This window comes from Panthera tigris, chromosome B2 (assembly GCF_018350195.1).
Source record: "Panthera tigris isolate Pti1 chromosome B2, P.tigris_Pti1_mat1.1, whole genome shotgun sequence".
Lineage (NCBI taxonomy): Eukaryota > Metazoa > Chordata > Mammalia > Carnivora > Felidae > Panthera > Panthera tigris.
Window position 1 is genome coordinate 48,992,387 of NC_056664.1, and position 16,168 is coordinate 49,008,554.

A 16,168-nucleotide genomic window follows, 5' to 3' on the forward strand; every position below is an offset into this window, starting at 1 on the left:
AGTACCATACTTTTTAAGAATGTGCTTTCCTAGGGCCATTTATATGGCACTTTATATTTAATCAAAATGCTTGTATCCGAAAGAAAGTATAAGCTATCCGATGTCCTACTGGAAAGGCAGCAAAGTGAATATCAGGTGACATACTTGTCATAATTTTTTTCTAAGATGTATATGACCTTTAATTAAATCTCCTACTTTGCTCATCTGGAAAATAGGAATCAAACTATTTTATTACTGTTTTCCTCTTGGAAAATATTTTTATCACTACAAGCTATAATTATTATTTCTATAATTATTATCACAAAGGTTTTCTTTTCAACAAAACTATATGCCTGTCAATTCTCCTTTTGCATGCATATTCCATTTCAAGAAATGTAATAAGTTTACAGTATTCATATAAACATTTAGAAAGAGTAACAAGAAAAAAAAATCAGAGGGGCAATCTAATTATCACCAGCAGCTGTAACCTGTTGCCTTCAATGCTGGAACTACAAGATAGCTGCTTTCACCAAATGTTCAAGCATTTAAAAGGCTTCTTTTATCTTTTCTTGGGATTCAAAAGCAAATTACAGAGTAGAAACCCTATGTAGGATATAAATGTGTTTTCTAACACATAGAAAAAAAATCTTAACACATCTCCAGTGAGCTTTGACACTTTTGAGTTATGAGGCCCCTCATCTCTCAAAAAATTAATCTCCTCTCCTAGAGATGTAGATGTCAAGTATTTCACACCACATGGTTTCCTTTATTATATATTACTTTTTTAAAGTTTATTTATTTATTTTGAGAGACAGAGAGAGAGAGAGAGAGAGAGAGAGAGAGAGAGTGAGCAGAGAGAGAGGGAGAGAGAAACTCCCAAGCAGTCTCCAAGCTCAGTGCAGGGCTCAATCTCATGACCATAAGATCATGACCTGAGCAGAAATCAAGAGTCAGATGCTTAACCGACTGAGCCACTCAGGCGCACCTGTATCACTTTTAAGAAGATATAATGCAGGGGCACCTGGGTAATTCAGTCAGTTGAGCACTTGACTTTGGCTCAGGTCATGATCTCACAGTTTGTGACTTCCAGCCCCGCATGGGACTTGCTGCTGTCAATGCAGAGCCCATTTTGGATCCTCTGTCCCTGTCTCTCTCTGCCCCTCTCCCACTCATACTCTCTCTCTCAAAAATAAATAAAACATTAAAACAACAAAAGGAGATATCATGCAGGTTGTCTTAGTGTTCAATGATGGGAAGAAATTGACATGGTGTTTCTTAAGAGAATGATCTCATTTTAACAAAACATGATCAATAAAAATGCAGATTTGAGGTGATTATGTTTTCTTTGAAAATCATAATTTATTTGATTTAAAATCATAATTTAAAACAGTAAGTTGTCACACTTCACTTAGATGGTTTGATTTGTACACACATAACACAATTTGCATTGTGGTTCTTACAACTATTTTGTGAAGGGAGAGATTCCTCTGATGAAAGGGAAATCAAGTTCTATTTTATTCTCTGCTTGCAATAGGCTGTAACTATCCCCTTAAGTGCAACTTCTTAAATAAGCTTGCTTTTAACAAACTGTTTTACAAAAGATTATGTGTAGTATGAATGATACTCTACTCTCTTCAATGAGAAACTTTTCTTCATTCATACAATGGGAAAAGGCTAAAGGCAGAAAGAAGCTAGAAAATGAAGTGTAAGAAGAGAAGTATAAGGGATAGAAATAATTAAGACTTAGGGATAGAAATAATTAAGATTTCTACAGACTGTTCTTTTGTAGATAACACAAACAATATGTGAAAAACCATAAGAAATCTTGTCTTCCTTTGTTTTAATAAAAAGAAACTGTGATTTCTTTTTCTGGAAGTCACTGGGTGCGGAAACCTTAATGATTTCTTTTATAGATTTTGAGCATTGGTATTTTTCCTTTCTGGTTCCTTGCGATTTTGCTGAGGGTATGGTAATGAAAGTATTTTGTGTGGTGACTTTTTCCCTCCCTCCTTCCTTAAAATAAAGTTTATTGCCTCTCCTATCCATAGTAAAGGAGAAAAACATATATTATTGAATTTATTTTTAAAAAAAGAAACCTCAAATGTTGTGTGTTCAAACGTTTCTCTCCTCACATAGAGGCTTGGGAAGAATTTAGTGCTAAATAAATGCTGCCTCAAACCAGGCAAGATAAAACATAAATCATTGCATTAAAACCTCTAACAAGTCTATCTGCTTTTTGAAATGACTGGGAGATGAAAGCGACGAGTCTCATTTAAGAAGGCCCAGCGGATCAGTTCTGCATTTATATAGCTGTTATCAAAAGCAATTCATTTGGAGATCAAATAGACTGACAGATAGGACAAGCAGGGGATCACCACTGCCTTCGGGCAGCCCAAAGCCAGGATGGCTCCCCAGAACCATCACTAATATTGAGTCTAGTCAATGCTCCTGTTTATTACCCTTCCATCCTCTGCCAGCTACACGGTAATGCATACTTCTTCCATCCCTTCCTACACAGGTGACTGTAGGGAGAAGGGTAGTAAGAATAATGTTTCTCCAGTGGGTCTGGTGGAAAGACCTCTGCTGTACTGCGATGAACAGGCTATGTTCACCCAAATTTTGGACAAGGGTGATGACGGTGAAGAAGACTAGTGAAAACTAAGAGGGGCTTACCAAGGGGCTTTGGGTCCCATGACCTCTTCCTGGTTGGCATGTTTCCCATGATTTCTCCAGGCTGCAGATTATGCTCAGTTTCCAAGGTAGGGCAAGAGTGAAGCATGTCAGAATAAAGTGAACTTGTACAGGCAGACATTTTCAAGGTTAGCAGAGAGGGATCTATTTATCACTGAGGAGGCTGGGGTCTCCAGTCCTAAATAAAACTTACTGTTTGTTTGTTTGTTTGTTTGCTTGTTTGTTTGTTTGTTTGTTTAATCTCATTAAAAGGTAACATGTGAGGCACCTGGGTGGCTCAGTCAGTTGAGCATCTGACATTGGCTCAGGTTGTGATCTCACAGTTCGTGGGTTTGAGCTCCGTATCAGGCTCTGTGCTAACAGCTCAGAGCCTGGAGCCTGCTTCAGATTCTGTGTCTCCCTCTCTCTCTTCCCCTCCCTTGTTCACTCTCTCTTTCTCACTCTCTGTCTCTTAAAATAATAAACATTTTAAAAAATGATAACATGTTAATTGTTGAAAGTCTGATTAAAACAAAAAGAAAAAAGAAAGAAAAAAGTTTTCAAAGATAACTCCTGTTAACACATACAAACACATATATAAGGGCATAAACACAGATGTACAAATTTGAGATTATACTCTATTTGCATGCTATATGGTTGATTTTAATTTTAAAATATAAGAATTTTATTCAATTATTATTTGAAAACAGTTTTTATGAATCAAGATCTTTAATTATGTGGATATACCAATCTTGATTTAATTGTATCTCTTGTCAATAGTTTAGGGAATTTGTTGTTGTCCATATATTTTTTAATTCTTTAGTGAAATTTTTATTTTTTAATCAATTGTACAAGATATATGTACATTTTAAAGTTTTTTGATGATAATCAAATTGCCTTCTATGAAGTTTCTACCAACTGATAGCCACACTGGGTATGCTTATTAGGCTGTATTTTTGCCATATAAAGAGTCCCCCTGGGGCACCTGGGTGGCTCAGTCATCTGACTTTGGCTCAGGTTATGATCTCGTGGTTCCTGAGTTGGAGCCTGCATTGGGCTTTGTGCTAACAACTCAGAGCCTGGAGCCAGATTCAGATTCTGTGTCTCCCTCTCTTTCTGCCCCTATCCCATTCATGCTCTGTCTGTCTCCCTTTCTCTCAAAAATATGTAAGCATTTAAAAAAAAAAAGAGTGCTCCCATATACTATTACCATTCTTTTAAATATTTGCTAAATGGAGGGGTGAAATGTGGATTACTTTGTTGTAATTTGATTATTGAAATAAGTCTTTTCACGTTTGTTTGTTTATATTTGTTCTATTGTAAGTAGTATGTTTGCTGGTTTTGAGGGGAGTTAGCCATGCTTATTTTTCACTTAAGAACTTTAAAAGTCCTTTAATTATTAAGTTTTGTATGTTACAAATAGTTTTATCCAGTGACCAGAGTTTTGAGGTAGGTACCATTAAATTAAAAATCTAAAAGGAATGTGGTAATATAATACAGTATTGACTTTAAGCCATTGTATCTCTACCAATGGTTCCTAAAACATCATGTGATTGTATAAACCTTAGGTTTTAAAATAGTATTTACATATAGTTTATATGTAAAGTACTTTCTTTTACAAAGTACTTGTTTTTAACTTGCAATATTTAAGAACAGACTGAAGGAGAAAAGAGAAATTAGAAGCTCTGTCCTAAATTTGTTTTACATTTGAAACTCCAATAATTTGGATATAGAATATTCAAGAAAAAAAATATTAAGCCAGTTAATGCCATTAAAGCGAACCCGGAATAATTTTCCTTCTATAGGACTTCAGTTATCAATCAATCAATTAATACTTATTGAACACCTACTCTACTTCTAATGGCGTAGGAGAATCATAAATGTTTAGAAATATTTACTTATAAATATGTTAAAAGCACAGATCGTACCTTAAGTCTGATTTAAGAAAACAAATTTTTCTTATACTCATTCAACATTTACATCCTCTCTACTACTGAGTCAATGTATTAGGACAATGACTCCTACTGTATTAGGAATGGTGAAGAATTCAGTTGATAAAGGAGACATGGTCCTTGCTGTCACTATGTTTAAAACCTAGTTGGGGAAACAAACATTCTATAAAAAGCCAGCAGTCACTCATCATGTAGGCATGGCCTTGTATTGTAACAAGAGCAGCATATGCAATCTCAGGCAAGGAAACACTCACTGGCACACAAGAGACCAGAATTAGAGCCTGCCTGGGCTCCAAAGAATATATGGGACATGAATTGTGGAAGAAAAGGAAGGGAAAATTATAGAAAATAATATAAATATTCTTTCTTATAGTTTTTTGGGCTTCAAAAATATATTCCTTTTGCTTCAAGATCTGATAAGCTCAACAACTTTCCTCTTTGTGTCTGTCGTGCCTTTCTTTAAGCTTCTATACCTCCACCCCAGCAGCACTGAGAGGGGACCTTGGAGACAGGTGGACACAGGGGCTCCACTCTATGACTTCTCCATTCTCTCTACCATAGGAACTGTGAAGGTATATATACAGGTGATTAGCATACTGAAGGACTCCATCCTCAATTCCCAAACTGTACACTTAGCTGAATGCAGGATTGTCATTACTATAGATTTTTCCTCCTACAGAGACAACCTCACCCATAGACATAAACAACCAATGAGTCTGAATGGTGGCCACTCCAAAGCTATCCCCATCCTAATCCCTGGGACTTGTAAATATTACCTTACATAGCAAAAGTGACTTGTACAAGTGATTAGGTTAAGGATCTTGAAATGAGAAGATTACCCAGGACTACTCAGGTGGGCTCTAAATGTCATCACAGGGGTCCTTAGAGGGGCAGCAGATCAGAAAAGCTGTAGGCAATGTGAATCAAGATGTTGTGAAGTAGACATTGGAGATATGCTTTGAAGATACAGAAGGGACCACAAGCCAAGGAATACAGGCAGTCACTAGGAGCTGAAAAAGGCTAGGAAACAGCTTCTCCCCTAGGAACTCCAGAAGGAACTGGGCTTGGCTCCATTTTTATTTTAGACCACTGAAAAGGATATCAGACTTCTGACTCCCACAACTTTAAAAGAATGAATTTGTGTTGTTTTAAGACACAAATTTGTGGTAATAGCAGCAGTAGGATACTAGTACATTATTTAAGGGACCTCTCATAAAATAGCCTTCTCCAGTAACCAGATTTCCATCTTTGGACACAATTCTTTTAGGCCATGGCTTGAGAAACTGTTAAAAATACCTTTAGGATGTATGATATATTTAAATATCACAGCATTATGGTGAATTATGGTGCGAATTATTCTATGAAACTATCTAGAAATTCAGGAAGAAACAGGTCACTGAGTAGGCTAAGTTTGATGGGAAGAATATAGAAGGGGTAGGTCCAGGCTTGAAACATATCTAAACACCGCAGGTTTGGAGACTGAGATTGGAAGAAATAAAATAGGACAAAGGTCAGGGTAGACTCAAAACATACATGCTAATAATTCCATAAATTTGTCTTAAGTTAGCCTTATTTTCATGCCTTTCACACATGTAATTTATACCCATTTCTAAAGCAAAATACTCTATTTTAATTGATCAGTGCACAAAAATACTAAAAAGGAAAAATAGTTAAGAAATCAAATATATTTAATTAACAAAAGACTGGATTCTAAATACAATAATTCAAGTTAAAATTTCTACATTACCATATAAACTTCTTGTGCACAAGGAAGCATGGCATTATTTTTTAAATTCTAAATGTAACACCTTCTATCTCAGGGGCCAGACCTCTGATAGGTGAGAAATATTATACCTCTTTTGGGAAGTGAGTGCACTGTTTAGCCCAACATTTGATTTAGGTTTTTGGATCTTAAATACGGAAATGCATCTAAGCTGTGTTCTATTTTATAAGTAGAGGCATTTTTTAATGCAATATCAGTTGTTCTTCTAGCACATTCCTAAGTATCTGAAAAGCAAAATCAAGTTCCTTATGTTAACTATAGCTGTATCATGAATAATGTTGTTTATTTATTTTTGAGAGGGAGAGAGAGCAGGGGAGGGGCAGGGGGAGAGGGAGACAGAAGATATCAAGAGACGAATGCAGGGCTTAAACTCAGTATCCGTGAGATCACAGCCTTAGCAAAGTCAAATGCTTAACCAACTGAGCCACCCAGGTGCCCCAGGAAGAAAGTTTTTAAGCTTAACCACAAGTCAAGAAAAGTGGAGGATAAGAATGCCATTTTTTTACATATCAATAGGAATGCCTGAGCTGTAACCTCACATATTTTGGAAGCCTGAACTCTATCTGCCAAGTTTGAGCAAATCATGTTCACTTCCAGACTCAGTTATAGGTTAATTTAGCTTAAGACTATTTTACAAAAATATAGTCTACAATACTAATAATTTATTACAGTACAAGAAATTGCTATTTTACATAATTTTAATGGTGATATATTAGGGTGACCAACTCATCCTATTTTGCCTGGGACTTTCTGGGGTGTCTTGGTGTCAAAACTGACAGTCCCATACCCTGGGAAACCCCTCAGACCTGGGCAGATCAGGACAAGGAGTTACACAGGTGGTTAAGTACAAACATAGTCCCAACAAAATGTCATTTCCAAAATGGTTTGCCCACATGAGATGAGCAAATTCAAAGAAGATACATTACATTATCTTTTTCTTTTAACATAGAGCAATATTTATATTTTTTTTACATTTATTAAGTGGAATATGCATAAATAGAATGTATTTTAAGTAGTGGTGGTATTTTCAATGTTCATCATTGGCTCAAAGTTTACTTAGTCCTATTTTTACTTCAGTGAGCAATCAAAATGTGCTTTTTCATTTTTAAGTCAATCACACTTTTAAGGCTCCAAATCAAGATTTTCTGTATACACAATCAGATGCCACCTGTCAAAACTCCAGACAAGCTGGAAATTGTCCACATATTCACACCCAGAATGAAACATCTATATTTCTAATGCTATTTCAAGGCAGTGTATCAGATTTAAAATCTTTATTATCTCTGAGACAGGACAGCATGTAGATAAATGTCCTGATAGTCCAAGCTTTCAAAGAATGTCACCATTTATTCTGTGGATACGCATCCTTGCGCAGCCACTGGACATGACACAGCTAAATGCGATTCCGCTTTCCCAATTCCCTTCTCCTTCCCCTTTGCCCCCCAATTTTCTCTTTTCTCTTTTCTTATCCCTCTTTCAAATGTTCATTTGAAGATATACTTTATACTGGGATTAAAACAGGGTTTGCGTTTAAAATTTTCATTCACCAAACAGAAAAATATTTTACTAGAAGGGAATGGTATTAAGGAGAAATGATTTTCCGTGTGCCCTGAGGCCTGGCATAGACAGGATTTGATTTGCTATGTTCAGCTGGAATCTGGATTGATACGCAGAGATGAGAGGGGGTGTTTAATAAAATTTACATTTCATTTTCTCACTTGACACCAGTCTCCCGTCACTCAGGGAATTGATGGGAATGCTGCAAATAACTTTTGTCAGAATCTAGTTGGGGAAACAGACTGGGAAATGAGAAAACAGAGGGAGAGAGAGAAAAGAACAATCTGGTTTGTTTTCATCTTCTGGTTCCAGTGATGGGAACAAATCCATTGTGGCTGGAGGACTTGACAGCTGGCAGCCTTTACATGGAAGGAGCCAGTGTACCAGTGGGAAAGTGGGGAGGCACCTGGGAACTGACATGACCCAGCTGCCCGCAGCAGGCAACCATGCTGTTGGGGAGTATTCTTTGGATGGAAGGAGGAGTTTAAGTTCTGGAGGACTGGAAGCAATTTCTGTCAGCTGAAAAAGAGATCAGGAGATCCCCAAGGAAAGCAAGAGAAGGGGACTAAACTTCCCTTTTATTACATGAAACCATAGTGTCTATATCAGTTTTTTATTGATGTGTAACAAATTACCACAAATTTAGTCACTTAAAACAATACCCATAATAAATATCACTCAGTCTTAAAAAAGAAGGAAATCCCTGTCATTAGCAACAACATGGATGGACCTGGAGAATACTGTCTCAGTGAAATAAGCCAGACCTGTAAAGATGAGTAATGTTTGATCTCACTTACCTGTGGAATCTAAAATAGTCATACTCATAGAAGCAAAGAGTAGAATGGTGATTGCCAGAAGCTGGGAAGAAAGGGAAAGGGGAAGTGATGATCAAAGTGTACAAAATTTCCATTATGCAAGGTAAGTTCTGAAGATCTATTTATTCAGCATAGTGCCTACAAGCTAAAAATACTGTGTTGCCTACTTAAACTTTTCTAAGAGCATAGGTCTTATGTTAAGTGTTCTTACCACAAATAATAATAATAATAATAATAATAATAATAATAATAATAATAGGGTGGGAAGAAACTTCAGGAGATGATGGATCTTTATATGGCCTCAATAGTGGTGATGGTTTCACTGGTGAATACTTATTCCCAGGCTCATGGAGTTGTATATATTAAATACACATACAGCTTTTTACATGTCAAATACATCTCAGTAGGATTGTTCAAAACCAAAAATGTAACACTCATGTATTAACTCTCAGTCTATAGGTCGAAAGACTGGGGCAGCTCAACTGAATTTTCTTCTTAGGGTCTCACAAGGCCAAAACCAAGATGTTAGCCAGGCTGAGCATTTATCTAGAAAGTTTGAGAAAGAATCAGCTTTCAAGCTCATTCAGGCTATTGGCAAAATTCATTTCCTTATGGTCATAGGACTTAGGTCCCTGTTTCTATGCTAGCTGTTATCTGTGGGCCACTCTTAACTCTCAGCAGCTCCTCGGATCCTTTGCCAGCTGATCTGCTCCATTTTCAAAGCATCAATGACACAAAGATTCCTTTCCATTTTTGGAATATTTCTGACTCCCTTTTCTACCACCAGTTGAGAAAACTTTTTTTTTTTTAAGGTTCACGTGATTAGGTTAGGCCAACCCAAATAAATTTCCCTAGATTAAGGCCAACTGATTAGTAAGCCTAATCAAAAATCAATAATTTAGGGGTGCCTGAGTGGCTCAGTTGGTTTGGTGTCTGACTCTTGATTTTGGCTCAGGTTATGATCTCATGGTTTGTGAGATTGAACCCCCATGTCAGGCTCCCTGCTGAAAGAGTGGAGCCTGCTTGGGATATTCTCTCTCTCCCTCTTTCTCTGCCCCTCCCCTGCTCATGCTCTCTTTCTCAAAATAAATAAATAAACTTAAAAAAAAACCCTGCAATATCAATTTGCCACTTAATTTAATCATGGGTATGACACTAGGTAACTGAGAAAATGGAGGCCATCTTAAAACTCTGCCTATCATATTGTTTTATATGTAATCAATCCATGGTGCCAGCTCAGAGTAGACAGGAATGGTTGCTGACATTAGCTGGTGGTTTCTGAGAAGCCTGGAGATCCAGAAGGGTAGCAGGCAAGGCATTAAGCCAAAAGATATTTATACAAATCCTAAGAAAAAACAAGATGTAGAAGTTATAATTACTTTGTATTGATCAAAAAGATAATATCAACATTAGTTTGGCACATTTCTCAGCACTAAATCAGTGGTTCTTTCACTAGAGTTGATGTGATAAGCAAAGGGGGAATGTAAACAGCCTTTGGAAGCACTGATGGCAGATTCAGGGCTATTTGGGCAGAAAATTCAGTCTTGGGTAGTCATTCAGTGGTCTAGAAAGGGTGGGCCTAGTATGTGATAGGCACATCCTCTCTCTCTCTCTCTCTCTCTCTCTCTCTCTCTCTCTCTCTCTCTCTCTCTATATATATATATATATATATATATATATATATATATATATCCTATTTATTTTTGAGAGGGATGGAGGGAAAGAGAGACAGAGAGAGAAAGCAAGCACAAGCAGGAGAGGAACAGAGAGAGAGAGCGAGAGAGAGAGAGATTCTGAATCAGGCTGTAGGCTCTGACCTGTCAGCTCAGAGCCCAACACGGGGCTCAAACCCTCAAACTGTGAGATCATGACCTGAGCCAAAGTCAGATGCTTAACCAACTGAGCCACCAAGGCACCCCTGGTAGGTATGTCCTCTTGACCTCATGGACTTCCTGCCTATATGGAGGAAGGCAACTAGGGGTTGGGGGAGGTCAAAGTGGAGCTCTCCAGAGGACAGAGCCTGGGGAAACTCTTCTTCACTAAGTCTAAAGGCAGTATTGGCTGGGATGCCATAGATCTTTGATACAAGCTCTATTTGACACATGAATAAATAAGAATATTTGGAGGTCATTTGGTCCATTATCTTCCATTATATTTATATAAAGGAATTTATATAATTTATTTTTTTATTTTATTATTTTTTTATATTAAATATAATTTATTGTCAAATTGATTTCCATACAACACCCAGTACTCATCCCAACAGGTGCCTTCCTCAATGCCCATTACCCACTTTCCCCTCCCTCCCACCCCCATCAACCCTCAGGTTATTCTTGGTTATTAAGAGTCTCTTATGGTTTGCATCCTTCACTCCCTGTAAACTTTTTTTCCATTACCCTCCTCCATGGTCTTCTGTCAAGTTTCTCAGGATCCACATATGAGTGAAAATATATGTTATCTGTCTTTCTCTGCCTGTCTTATTTCACTTAGCATAACACTCTTCAGTTCCATCCACGTTGCTACAAAAGGCCGTATTTCATTCTTTCTCATTGCCACGTAGTATTCCATTGTATATATAAATCACAACTTCTTTATCCAATCATCACTTGATGGACATTTAGACTCTTTCCATAATTCAGCTATTGTTGAAAGTGCTGCTATAACATTGGGGTACAAGTGCCCCTATACATCAGCACTCCTGTATCCCTTGGGTAAATTCCTAGCAGTGCTATTGCTGGGTCAGAAGGTAGATCTATTTTTAACTTTTTGAGGAACCTGCACACTGTTTTCCAGAGTGGCTGCACCAGTTTGCATTCCCATCAACAGTGCAAGAGGGTTCCCGTTTCTCCACATCCTCTCCAGCATCTGTAGTTCTCTGATTTGTTCATTTAATCCACTCTGACTGGCGTGAGGTGATATCTCAGTGTGGTTTTGATTTGTATTTCCCTGATGAAGAGTGACATTGAGCATCTTTTCATGTGTCTGTTGGCCATCTGGACCTCTTCTTTAGAGAAGTGTCTATTCATGTCTTCTGCCCATTTCTTCACTGGATTATTTGTTTCTTGGGTGTGGAGTTTGGTGAGTTCTTTATAGATTTTGGATACTACCCTTTGTCCGATACGTCATTTGCAAATATCTCCTCCCATTTCATTGGTTGCCTTTTAGTTTTGTTGATTGTTTCCTTTGCAGTGCAGAAGCTTTTTATCTTGATGAGGTCCCAATAGTTCATTTTTGCCTTTAATTCCCTTGCCTTTGGAGATGTGTCAAGTAAGAAATTGCTGTGGCTGAGGTCAAAAGAGGTTTTTTCCTGCTTTCTCCTCTAGGGTTTTGATGGTGTCCTTACATTCAGGTCCTTCATCCATTTTGAGTTTATTTGTGTGACTGGTGTAAGAAAGTGGTCTAGTTTCATTCTTCTGCACGTTGCTGTCCAGTTCTCCCAGCACCATTTTGTTAAAAAGACTGTCTTTTTTTTCCCATTGGATACTCTTTCCTGCTTTGTCAAAGATTAGTTGGCCATACATTTGTGGGTCCAGTTCTGGGGTCTCTATTCTATTCCATTGGCCTATGTGTCTGTTTTTGTGCCAATACCATATGGTCTTGATGATTACAGCTTTGTAATAGAGGCTAAAGTCTGGGAATGTGATGCCTCCCACTTTGGTTTTCTTCTTCAGTATTGCTTTGGCTATTTGGGGTCTTTTGTGGTTCCATACAAATTTTAGGATTGCTTGTTCTAGCTTTGAGAAGAAAGCTGGTGCAATTTTGATTGGGATTGCATTAAGTGTGCAGATTGCTTTGGATAGTATTGACATTTTAACAATATTTATTCTTCCAATCCATGAGCACGGAATGTTTTCCATTTCTTTGTATCTTCTTCACTTTCCCTCATAAGCTTTCTATACTTTTCAGCATACAGATCTTTTACATCTTTGGTTAGGTTTATTCCTAGGCATTTTATGATTCTTGGTGCAATTGTGAATGGGATCAGTTTCTTTATTTCTCTTTCTGTTGCTTCATTATTGGTGTATAAAAATGCAACCGATTTCTCTACATTAATTTTGTACCCTGTGACTTTGCTGAATTCACATATCAGTTCTAGCAGGCTTTTGGTGGAGTATGTCAGGTTTTCCATGTAGAATATCATGTCATCTGTGAAAGGTGACAGTTTGACTTCATCTTTGCCAACATTGATGCCTTTGGTTTCCTTTTGTTGTCTGATTGCTGAGGCTAGGACTTCCAACACTATGTGAAACAACAGCGGTGAGAGTGGACATCCCTGTCGTGTTCCTGATCTCAGGGGGAAAGCTCTCAGTTTTTCCCCATTGAGCATGATATTAGCTGTTGGCCTTTTGTAAATGGCTTTTATGATGTTTAAGTATGTTCCTTCTATCCTGACTTTCTCGAGGGTTTTTATTAAGAAAGGAGGCTGAATTTTGTCAAATGCTTTTTCTGTAGATTGACAGGATCATATGGTTCTTATCTTTTCTTTTATTAATGTGATGTACCACGTTGATTGATTTGTGAATGTGGAACCAGAACTGCAGCCCAGGAATGAATCCCACTTGATCATGGTGAATAATTCTTTTCATATGCTGTTGAGGTCAACTTGCTAGCATCTTGTTGAGAATTTTTGCATCCATATTCATCAGGGATATTGGCTGTAGTTCTGTTTTTTGCTGGGTCTCTGTCTGGTTTGGGAATCAAAGTAATGCTGGCTTCATAGAATGAGTCTGGACGTTTTCCTTCCCTTGCTATTTTTTGGAACAGGTTGAGAAGGATAGGTATTATCTCTGCTTTAAATGTCTGGTAGAATTCCCCAGGGAAGTTATCTGGTCCGGGACTCTTATTTGTTGAGAGATTTTTGATAACTGATTCAATTTCTTCGCTGGTTATGGGTCTGTTCAAGTTTTCTATTTCTTTCCATTTGAGTGTTGGTAGTGTTTGGGTGCTTAGGAATTTGTCCATTTCTTCCAGGTTGTCCAGTGTGTTGGCATATAATTTTTCATAGTATTCCCTGATAATTGCTTGTATTCCTGAGGGATTGGTTGTAGTAATTCCATTTTCATTCATGTTTTTTTTTGGGGGGGGGTCCTCTCCCTTTTCTTTTTGAGAAGCCTGGCTAGAGGTTTATCAATTTTATTTTTTCAAAATACCAACTAGTGGTTTCGTTGATCTGCTCTACAGTTTTTTGGGATTCTATATTGTTTATTTCTGCTCTGATCTTTATTATTTCTCTTCTGCTGGGTTTGGGATGTCTTTGCTGTTCTGCTTCTACTTCCTTAGATGTGCTGTTAGATTTTGTATGGGATTTTTCTTGTGTCTTGACATAGGTCTTCATTGCAATGTATGTTCCTCTCAGGACTGTCTTTGCTGCATCCCAAAGTGTTTGGATTGTTGTATTTTCATTTCATTTGTTACCATATATTTTTAAATTTCTTCTCTAATTGCCTGGTGACCAATTCATTCTTTAGTAGGGTGTTCTTTAACCTCCATGATTTTGGAGGTTTTCCAGACTTTTTCCTGTGGTTGATTTCAAGTTTCATAGCATTGTGTTGTGAAAGTGTGCATGGTATGATCTCAATTCTTTTATACTCATGAAGGGCTCTTTTTTGACCCAGTATGTAATCTGTCTTAAAGAATGTTCCATATGCACTTGAGAAGGAAATATATTCTGTTGCTTTGGGATGCAGAGTTCTAAATATATCTGTCAAGTCCATCTGATCCAATATATCTTTCAGGGTACTTCTTTATTTATTCTCTGTCTAGATATTCTATCTATTGTTGTTAGTGACGTATTAAAGTCTCCTGCAATTACCACATTCTTATCAATAAGATTGCTTATGTTTGTGATTGTTTTATACATTTGGGTTCTTCTGAATTCAGTGAATAGACATTTATAATTGTTAGCTCCTCCTGATGGATAGGCCCTGTAATTATTATATAATGCCCTTCTTCATCTCTTCTTATAGCCTTTAAAGTCTAGTTTGTCTGGTATTAGTATGGCTACTCTAGCTTTCTTCTGACTTCCAGTAGCATTATAGATAGTTCTCCATCCCCTCCCTTTCAATCTGAAGCTATCCTCAGGTCTAAAATGAGTGTCTTGTAGACAGCAAATAGATGGGTCTTGTTTTTTAATCCATTCTGATACCCTGTGTCTTTTGGTTGGAGCATTTAGTCCATTTGCCTTCAGTGTTATTATAGAAAGATATGGGGTTAGAGTCATTGTGAGTCTGTAGGTTTCATGCTTGTAGTGGTGTCTCTGGTACTTTGTGGTCCTTGCAACATTTCCCTCACAGAGTTACCCTTAGGATCTCTTGTAGGGCTAGTTTAGTGGTGATGAATTCCTTAAGTTTTTGTTTGTTTGGGAAAACCTTTATCTCTCCTTCTATTCTGAATGACAGACTTGCTGGATAAAGGATTCGTGGCTGCAAATTTTTTTCTGTTCATCATGTTCAAGATTTCCTGCCATTCCTTTCTGGCCTGCCAAGTTTCAGTAGATAGGTCTTCTACTACCCTTATGTGTCTACCTTTGTATGTTAGGGTCCTTTTATCCCTAGTTGCTTTCAGAATTCTCTTTATCCTTGTATTTTGCCAGTTTCACTATGATATGTTTTGCAGAAGATCGATTCAAGTTCTGTCTGAAGGGAGTTCTCTGTGCCTCTTGTATTTCAATGCCTGCTTCCTTACCCAGATTGGGGAAGTTTTAAGTTATGATTTGTTCAAGTACACCTTCAGCCCCTTGCTCTCTCTCCTTTTTCTGGAATTCCTATGATATGGATATTGTTCCATTTGATGGCATCACTTAGTTCTCTAATTCACCCTTCATAATCATGGATTTTTTTTCTCTCCCTTTTTCTCAGCTTCTTCTTTTTCCATAATTTTGTCTTCTAATTCACCTATTCTCCCCTCTGCCTCTTCAATCCCCACTGTGGCTGCCTCCATTTTATTTTGCACCTCATGTATAGCATTTGTTAATTCATCATGACTATTTTTTAGTCCCTTGATCTCTGTAGCAATAGATTCTCTGCTGTCCTCTCTGCTTTTTTCAAGCCCAGCAATTAAATTTATGACTATTCTAAATACTTGTTCAGTTATATTGCTTAAATTGGTTTTGATCAATTTGTTAGCTGTCACTACTTCCTGGAATTTCTTTTGAGGAGAATTCCTCTGCTTTGTCATTTGGCTAGTTTTCTGTCCCTTATGAGTTTTAAAAGCTTGTTGTGTGCTCTGCAGCTGTGAGCACTGCTATATTAAAGGGGGGGTCATACCCTGTCTAGGGTCTGGCCCTTCAGGAGGTGTTTTTTCAGGGATTGTTACTTGCTCTCTGTTCTTGTGACATTGGTTATTTTATTTGCCTACTTGTAGTGATATTTTGGGCCCTCTACCAGGTGTGCTTTGATTTGTTACTTGAAGTA